Here is a 10,000-nt window from a genome sequence, read left to right as displayed (position 1 = left end):
AAGTGAGGACGTAGGGGGCGTTTGGGGTGTGAGGCGAGGGGGAGTTTGGGGTGGAGTAGGAGATAGGTGGTGGGAGGTAGACGAGAGAGGGACATGAGGATTGGGGAGGAAAGAGGTGAAGATGAGGAGGAGGGGAGGACAGTGGGAGGTGAAGGGGAGGAGAGGCGGAAGTGGGGGAAGGAGGGGGAAGGTGAACAGGGAAATGGAGCAGAGACAGGGAGGAGAGCCAGGGAGGAGGGGGCAGGAGAGATGGGAGAGTAGAAGGGAGGACAGGTGGGAGGAGAGGATACAAGGGGGTAGGGAAGGAGTTCAGGAGAAGGGGTGAAGAAGAGGGGGACGGGAGAGGGGAAGAAGTGAGTGTGGAGAAGAGGGGAACGAGAGGGCAGGGAAGCGGGAGAGGAGGGGAGGTGAAGAAAGGAGAGGTGGAAGAAGAGAAGGGGTGAGGAGAGGGAATGAGGAGAGAGGGGAGAGTGGAGAGGTGAGGGGGAGAGGGGAGAAAGAGGAGAAGGGGAGGTGAAGGGAAGGAGAGAGAAGAGAGGGGGACAGGAGAGAGGAGAGACGGGAGGGGGAGATGAGACAGCGGTGAGGAGAGAGGGGAAAGGGGAAGAAGAAAGGGGAGAGGAGACAGTGATGAGGAGTGAGAGGAGAGAGTAGTGAGGAATGAGAGGAGAGGGGAGAGGAGAGGGAAGAGGAGAAAGAAGAGAAGGAGGAGGAGGAGAGTGGGATAAGAGAGGGGAGTGGGAGAGGGGAGATGGGAGAGGGAGAGCATGGGGGAGGAGAGGGGGGATGAGGAAGATGGGGAGGAGAGAGAGGAGAGAGGGAGAGGAGAGAGAGGGAGAGGAGAGAGAATGGGAGGAGAGGTGGATGGAGCGGGGAAGGAGAGAGGGAGGAGGTTACGGGGTGTACGAAGAGGGGGAGGAGAGAGAGATGTAGGAGAGTGAGGGGCGAGGAGAGAGGGGAATGAGAGGGGGAAGGGAGAGAGTGGGAGGAGAGAGAGGGGAGGAGAGAGGGCGCAGAAAAGAGGGGTGAAAGAGAGAGAGGGAGAGGAGAGAGAGGTGGAGGAAAGAGGGGCAGGGAGAATGAGGCAGACAGCAGCAGGGGCAAAGGAGGGTTTCAGAGGGGGGAGGAGGAGAGTGGGTGAGGTGTGGGGGCGAGGAGGAGGAGAGCGGGGGGATGTTAGCGGGGAGAGAAGAAGTGAGGGGGAGTAGGTGGTGGCAGGGAATAGACAGCAGGAGGCGTGGGAACAGAAGGAGGTGGCGAGAAGAATTCGGGAGGACAGAGTGGTTGAAGGTGGGGAGGAGGAGATTGGGTGAAAGACAGAAGTGCAGATGGGTAGGACAGTGAAAGTGGGGGCGGAAAACGAGGAGGGAATCGTGAAGACAGGTGAGGGCAGGGTGGCAGAGGAGAGGGGAGTAGGATACTGGGGGAAAGAGAGGGGTGGAAAGATGGTTAGGAGAGTAACCCACATAGACCTTGCTCTGTCTGAACAGTTCACCTTACCCTTTGGGCAACTCCACTATGGCCAGTCCACCCAGACCTGCACACCATTGGACCGAGTGAGGAAACCCATGCAGACACTGGGGAGAATGTACACACTCTACACAGACGGTTGCCTTGGGCAGGATTTGAACTGGGTCCCTGGCAGTGTGAGGCAGCAGTGGTAACCACTGAGCCACCGTGCGACCGTAATGAGAGAGAGAGAGATGAAGTGAGAGTGGGGGAAGAGAGAGTTGAGAGGGGGAGAGAAGAGTGAGGCAAGAGAGAGGGGAGAGCGAAAAGAGATGGGAGAGAGAAGAGAGAGTGGAGGAGAGAGAGGGAGAAGAGGGTAGGAGGAGAAGAGGGGTGAAGAAGAGGTGGAGAAGAGAGCAGAAGAATGAGAGTGTGAAAGAGAAAACGAGAGAGGAGAGAGAAGCGAAAGAGAGAGCGACAGTGAGAGAGATAGAAAAGGCAAAAAGGGAACAAGTGACCCCCAGCCCACACTCTGTCACACTCAGACAGAGCTGAAAATGTGTTGCTGGAAAATCGCAGCAGGTCAGGCAACATCCAAGGAACAGTAGATTCGACATTTCAGGCATAAGGCCCTTCTTCAGGAATGAGGAAAGTGTGTCCAGCAGGCTAAGATAAAAGGTAGGGAGGAAGGACTTGGAGAAGGGGCGTTGTAGATGCGCTAGGTAGAAGGAGGTCAAGGTGAGTGTGATGGGCCGGAGTGGGGTGGGGGTGGAGAGGTCAGGAAGAAGATTACAGGTTAGGAAGGCGGTGCTGAGTTCGAGGTCGGTTCCGTCGACAGGTGCTGAGGAAGGAGATGTGGCTGTGGTAGCAAGTCTGTTTGAGAATGTGGCTGAAGAGCTTCTGTGCAGAGGAGATGACCTGGGGTGTGCAGTGAGCGAGGGAGGGACTCCCTCTGCAATCTTCTTCGTGACCTCTCTGCCCTCACCCCACTCTGGCCTATTACCCTCACCTTGACCTCCTTCCATCTATCGCATCACCAATGCCCCTCCCACAAGTTCCTCCTCCCTACCTTTTATCTTAGCCTGCTGGACACACTTTCCTCATTCCTGAAGAAGGGCTTTATGCCTGAAATGTCGAATCTCCTGTTTCTTGGATGCTGCCTGACCTGCTGCGCTTTTCCAACAACACATTTTCAGCTCTGATCTCCAGCATCTGCAGTCCTCACTTTCTCCTCACAAACAGACAGAGACAGTAACAGGTCAATACTCCCCCTGTCAGCCCGCATGGCTTGAGGATAATGGCTGACTGAGCAATGTTCAAATACTCCCAGAATCTATTACCCAAGCCCCATCTACTCCCCAACCTAGTTCATCCTGTCAGCTCCCAACTACCTCCAACTGGAACACACCTCCCCCAGGTATGGGATACACCAACAATCACCTAAGACTTTGGTACAGATCGTCAGGGAGGATATGATGGAGAAATTGTATGCAGTGATTGATAATGACTGAGGATGCAACACTCAAATGCCAATTATTTCCAGTTTGTGATGAATCGATTGATCAAGTCAGATCTAGAGTAAATGTTTCTTTGGCGTTTCCTGTCTATGAATCTTCTTCAAATATTCAAAGAAGTTTAATAAAGGCAGTGTCTGTCCAGGTGAGAAATCAGAGAGACAAATAATTCCCTTTGTTTGATACTTTTGTGTATATATCCTTCCTTGAAATCCTTGGAGAAAGAAGCTTCAAAGATCCATCACTATTAGGGCAGAGAGAAAAGAATAATCAAAATAAAGTAAGAAATTGTCTCTAAACATTAACATTATTTCTCTCTCCCAAAAGGTGCCAGTCCTATTGGGTTCCTCCTGCACCCTCTCGATAATTTCAGAAACTCGCATTATCCCTCCTCCAGGTCGAGGGTGATCAGTATATTCACAACAGAGATCATCATACATTGTGAAGGATGGGAGGGTCCAGAGAGGGGATAGACTCATTCATTTACCAGTAAGATTAAGGAGTGATTTAGGATGCAATGGAGCAACTGGAGTTGAAGCGAGATGCAATAGAGCTTATTGGCTTATAATTGGTATAGATAAGGAAGATGAAAACAAGATGTTCACATTAGCTGGGGGAAATGGACGAAGAAATACAAAAATTAAGATTGTGGATAGATTGACAGGGAGGATTTGATGAAGTCGCTATATGGAAGAGATTCAATGTCCATTGTATCTTAATGGATCTCATTTGGACTGAACAGCCTGAAGTTCTGTATTTAATTTTCAGATTCTGTCAAGCCATGTGCTTGAATTATCCCAGTACCAGAGTCATAGTGATGTAGCTCAGGCAGTCATTTTGAACGATCTGGGTATCTTCTAATTCCCAGTTCCTTTCCCTCTGGGTGTTTGCAGACCCCTCAAGCTCTCTGACACTTTTGGTAATGAAAGCAGGAAAATTGGTGACAGACTCTGAAAACAGTGAGAGCTCCAGTTGTTCCACCGCCCTTCAGATCCCCGCTAACCTTCCTGCTTTAGGGAAATCGGCACGCCTGGTTGGTGACAGGCTGTATGACTCCAATGGTCAGCAGTGGGCTGAAAGATAAAGGTTGGTAGTTTGACACCATCCAGGTATGGAGCTTTGGTTGTTCCAGATCAGACTATGGGAATACTACCCTAGCTCCATTTAAACCGGAAAATCCATGGCAAGGTTGAATTGCAGCCCAAACCATTGATGATTCTGTGTTCCCTGGCTCCACATGGAGTAAGATAGGGACAAACACTGCTCTCTCCAGACCCCTGCTGTCAACAGACAGTGGCCACTGCAGCTCCCTGCACAGCCCTGGGACACAGCTTACAGAAACTCCCCCATCCCCACTCCCACCTCATGAATGGCGCTTCCCGTGTGAAAATCTTTACATTTAATACGGGAACGGTTGCAATCCAACCCCTGTCCCCAAGATGAGAAGCTGCAGGATTTTGTGATGAGAACAGTGTTATGAAGTTGAAGACGTGCCCTCCACCTTCAAATGAGAGTGAATGCTGTTCGGAACTGAGCGCTGACAAATACCTGTGATGACCAGCTCGCAGTCTCAGCCTGTACTGGAAAATTGGAAAGATGTAACGGTTGGCTGTGGAACAAGTCAGTTTTGTTTGGTAATTAAGAAACAATTCCAATTTTACCAATCAATTTAAATTATGCCTCAGAATACTAAAATCCAATCGCTCTTGAATTTAGTGTTTAGAAACACTGCAGAACCGGGTGCTTCCACGATGTTACTCCCACTGACCATTCCCCATGAAACATGCCCAGGTTCTCAGTTGAGGATTTTTGCTGGGAACCTTTGCCCCTTGGCTTTGAACCAGGCCGCCTGCCCAAGGAAAGCAAATGTGGTACTGTTTTTAGTGGAAGGATCAGAGTCCAGGAACTCCACTGTGACACAGAATGGCCATCAGTGCTGTACACATCTGTGCATATTCAAAACCAGTTTGGCGAACACTGTGAAAATGTTTCACACAGAAATGAAATGGGATTGTATTCCGTTTCATCACTCGAGCATGTATGAGCGAGCAAATTCAAAGCCAGGTTTGCTGACGTGAACAGCAAGTTACAAATCTCTGCTCATGTCAGTCTGAAAGGCTGCCATCGGGAATAAGGCTATTCTTGCCCGATTTTGAAGCGGGGAGTTTTCGTGTATGAGGTGACTCTAACAGCCACTACACTACAGGAAATATCCCCGCGAGCAGCTGGTGTTCAGAGTCGGCCAGCACTAAAATTTACAGCGGCTCAACGCTTCATCTTTCTGTTTCCAGGAGCTGGTTATTCTCTAGCGTAATTGGCATCATTTAAAAAATAAGAAAATCACGTGAAATTGCTCACAAAATATAAACAAAGATGGTGTCAGGGATGCACAGTTTGGAATGTCGGGCGAGCCTGAACATACTGGGACGTCTTACCCTTCATCGTCAGGCATGACCTTAAGGAAGGTTTGTCAACAGAAAAATTTGAGTTATTGATCTCTGCAATATGGGGCGAGTTAAAAACTGGAGAGCATAGGTTTAAGGTGAGACGGGTAAAATATAAAACGGAATGAGGCACCTATCCCACAGAGAAGGTTGTGCGTGTATGGAATCAGCGACCAGAGGAAGTGGAGGAGGCTCGTACACTCAGAAGATTTCAAAGGCAACCGGCTGAGCTTCTGGATAGGAAAGGTTTAGTGGGATAGGGGCCAGATGCTGGGAAATGGGAGTTTGTTTAAAATACATTTTAAGAGACATTGAAGCATGAATGCTGTTCTGGGGACAGTGCGAGGGCAATCAGCCATAAACATCTCCCAGATCCTTCAGAGCAATTCCAAACTGCACTCCCAAAATGTATTGGAAACTTGGTGCACCGCCACCTCCCGAAAAGCTCCGAAATGAGGGAAAAGAAAGAACTGAACATGAACGGACCATGAAAAGTTAAGAGATTCCCAAACACAGTCTCGTTTAGATTAATTTGCCCATCCGATCAACAATGCGGCAGTGCCTGCTTCCTCCATCTCCAGGGCAGAAGGGAAGGAAATAAAAGAAATTTAAGACCATATGACATCACAATATAGTGGAATTATTTTCCCATTCGCCAGAACACCAAATAATGGGAAGTAAAGTCACTGCAGGATTTTGTTTCACAACAGCGATGCAATACCAATCTCCGTTCTGTTTCAGTGAAAACAGTGAATAACACAACTTGGCCGGAACATGATGCAGCAGTAGAACCGCTTGAGAACGGGGACATTTCATGTGGGACGCAAACGTGATCATAAACACTGACAGGATAGAGAGTGTGCACTCTCCCAAATCAGAGGTACATTTCCAAAAGCAAAACCACATGGTTGTGTTGGAATTTAAACACAGCAGCATTTAACAGGCTGCAGTAAAACAAACAGCACACCCACAAAGGGCAGCGGTTGGATCTGAACTCGAGTCACCTGAGAGTTTGTAGTGAGAAAGCAGTTCCTTCGGTCACTTGGCCACGAAACCAGCCACAGCTGCAGTGTATTGTCTTACACCTTCCATGGTGCTCCTGTGAAACATTAGAAGCAAAGTCACAGGGAAACAGTTCTGTGATCCCTCTCCTGCTGGCACAGCTGCAGGGATATGACCAACTACAATATCAATCTCGCAACAAACATTCAATCCAGCCAAAAATCATTTGATAGCTGGAATCAAGCTTCTGAGATTTGCTAAAGCCACAAATGTAATGTCTGTATGAGAGACTGTATATTCGGATATGATTGGGCAAAGTAACCATGAGCTGCATGATATTGCTGGTATTTGGATTGTTGCTTTGGTAAATGATTTCGTCCTCTGCTCGAAACAGGACAACTTTCAGTTTTTGAGGATCTTAACAGAAGTCAAAAGGTGATTGCCCCACCCCACCCCAGAAGATGTCAAAGAGGTGCTAACTGCCCTTGAGTGCTCTTTGTTCTCGATGTGAAGAGCTCTCTGCCAGAGTCACCTTCATGTCTCTGGTTGCTGAGTGAACACAAAGAAGGAGCCCCTCAATCCAGACAAAAATCAATGGTAAGCTGAGTCTACCTACTCAGACTCTTTTCAGCTACAAATGTTTCTGTGAGTGCGTGAGAGTATATGTTCGGTTACGATTTGGTCAAATCACCATGAGCTGCTTGACATTACTTCAATTTCGATTCTTGCTTTGCTCAATGATTGCTCGAAACAGGACAACTTTCACGTTTACATGGAACATGAAACACACCGGACAACAGGGAAAATGCACAAAGCTGAGCAGGCCGTGTTCCACATTATACCGTGCAGCATAGTTTCAGTCACTGTGTCTGTTTTGCAGCATAAGGGTCCCAAAGAATGTTCTCCACCCTAAAAGCGGAGGTAGCATTACAATCCGAGAACGACAGATCACGTTGTGAGGATGCTCTGACCTCGGGGCCAGTTCGAGATGCCACTTTCCTTGCCTTTTACCTTAACCGTGCAATTGGCTGCAAGGATGTTCACACCTGGACATGAGCCACATCGATACCGACTGACTTGGAAACCTGTGTGGGAATCGACGAGAAGCGACTCAATAAATCTTGCTAAATTCCATGGTGCTTATTAGAAATGCAGTTTCTGTTCACCTCAATTTAAAAGGCAGTTTCTGAACATAGTAACTGAAGTCAAAAGGTAATTATCTCACCCCACCCCAACTCCGGGAGTGGTGCTAACTGCCCTTGAGTGCTTTTTGTTCTCGATGTGAAGAGCTCTCACGCCTGAGTCACCTTCACGCCTCTTGTTGCTGAGTGACTCACAAACAAGGAGTTTCACCAGAGCTGCAACTGCCTCACTTTCCCACTCGCCCTCCCGTTTACATTTTCCTGCTCGTCAGTGATTTAAAGAAAACCAAAAGGATGCGATGTATTCTGCAGCCTCTCTGTCAATCAGCACAAGTCCAGAGGTTCCCCTGAGAGTATAATTTCTTTCATTGCTGTTGCTGATTGAATGAGTCACTAACGTGCGAACTGATCCAAACCATGATTCAGCACCTCTGCTGCCAATTCTCGCACGTTGAATAACGACAGAGAGTTTCCAAATGAGGCCTTGCAGAGACGACTTTGGTTTACATTTGACAGACAGACTAGTTCAGGAATCAGTGGTGCGCTGATCAGTAGCACCAGCGCATCAGCTTCTTCCCTGTCTTTGAACCGGTCCGCCTGCGCAAGGAATGCAAATGCGGGACAGTTTTTCGTGGAAGGGATCAGAACGCGGTAACTACACTCTCAAACAGAATGACTTATGATCAGAACCAGGTTTTACAATGGTTCTGATCAGAACAAGCCTTTACAATGCTTTGCTCACTAATTAAATGGAAGTGCATCACATTTCACAAAGGAGCAGATTTGTTCGAGCATTTTCGATCGAGCGTTTTCGAAGGCAGATTTGCAGATGGGAGAGCAAGCAAGAAAGCTCCGTTCTTGTCCGTGTAAAAGGCTGCAATTGAAGAACAAAGCAGTTTCTGCCCAGTTTCGAACTGGGGACCTTTCGCGTGTGAGGCGAACGTGATGACCACTACACTACAGAAACGAGCTTCAGCCGAGCGCCTTGCGGCTCTGTGGCATCCAGCACTGAAAGTTGAAGCCATTCTACGTTTCACCTTTCTTTTTCCAATAGCTCGTTGTTATCCAGGGAAATTGACATCTTGAAAAAGTCAAAAAATATAGACTGAATTTAGTGACAAAATATAGACAAGGATGTCGTCAATGTTTGGACTGGAGTGTGAAGTGGAATAAGCTGGGACAACTTTCCCGGCAGCATAACTGCTGCGACATGGTTTTATGGAAGGGTTGTAAACTGAGTATTTACGTGTTTTACACAAGCTAGGGTGAGTTGGAAACTCGAGAGCATAGGTTTAAGGTGAGTGGTCTGAAATTGACAAAGGACCCCGACGCACATTTTCCACTCACAAGGTTGTGGTGTATGGAATGAGCTACCAGAGGGAGTGGAGGAGGCTATTGCACTCAGAAAATTGCAATGGTAATCGGATGAGTTTCTGGATAGGATGGGTTTAGAGGGATTGAGGAGAAATGCTGTGGAACGGGACTTGTTTAATTTTGGTGATGTGGTGAGCATGGATGAGATACACCGAAGTCTCTGTTTCCACGCGGTGTACCCCCAATAACCTTGCGTTGCTTACACCGGTTTTTAAAGGATTACTTTTCAGCGGAGCTTGCCGTCGCAGTCTGTAGCACAATCATTTAGTCTGTTCGACTGCTCACGGGAAAGGTAGTATTGTGAAACACTGCAGAAACGAACGACTTCCTTACTTTTGCTCCGACTGACCATGCTTCGTGAAACTTCCCAGATCCTCAGTTGAGGATTTTTGCTGCTGGAAGTTACCTCAGAACCCCTGTTAACTCGTAATGTATTGACCGAATCGCAAACAGAAAGCATTTAACACGGAACACAAACAAAACTGGCATACCTAATGCATGTTCAGACACAGCGAAGCATGAATGCTAAATGTGAGACAGTCCGAGGGCATGAGGCATAAAGTAATCTCACAACTAACAACAGGGCAATTCCAAACTACTCTTTCAAACATACTGCAGCCTTAGTGCACCACCACTTCCCAGACAATGCTGAAAAGAGAGAAAGAAAGAATATAATAAGTATGGGCCATAAAAAAGTGAATTTCACCAATCACAGTCTCGATTAGATTACCTTTCCCTTCCGGTGTCTCCAGGACGGAAATGAAGGAAATGGGAGAAATTCAATAACATATGCATTGGAAAGATTTTCCCATTCGCCAGAAAGACAAATAACGATGAATCGACTCACCGCCGGACTTTGTTTCACAACAGCGATGAAATAACAGTCTCCATTCGGTTCCAGTAAAACCTCAACTTGCCTGGAACATAAACCATCGCTGAGCTGCTTGCGATTTTCTGCAGGGGAGAGAAAAACATCAGGGCAGCTGAGAGACCTGACAATACTCGGCACCTTCCACAGTTAATTCTCCGAGAACATCAATGCAGCGGGGATCGAAGCAGCATTTTAACAAAGCTG

General features: G+C 47.8%; 1 non-coding gene across 1 annotated transcript; it reads right to left on the bottom strand.

Annotated features, from left to right (window-relative positions):
* Positions 1-8,445: 8,445 nt before the first annotated feature.
* Positions 8,446-8,518, bottom strand: trnav-cac (transfer RNA valine (anticodon CAC)). The gene has a single exon. It is a non-coding gene; the product is annotated as a tRNA-Val (tRNA).
* Positions 8,519-10,000: the final 1,482 nt, after the last annotated feature.

The sequence above is a fragment of the Hemiscyllium ocellatum genome, unplaced genomic scaffold (assembly GCF_020745735.1).
Source record: "Hemiscyllium ocellatum isolate sHemOce1 unplaced genomic scaffold, sHemOce1.pat.X.cur. scaffold_1131_pat_ctg1, whole genome shotgun sequence".
In the NCBI taxonomy this organism is placed as follows: Eukaryota; Metazoa; Chordata; class Chondrichthyes; order Orectolobiformes; family Hemiscylliidae; genus Hemiscyllium; species Hemiscyllium ocellatum.
This window is presented reverse-complemented; position numbering and strand designations above follow the sequence as displayed.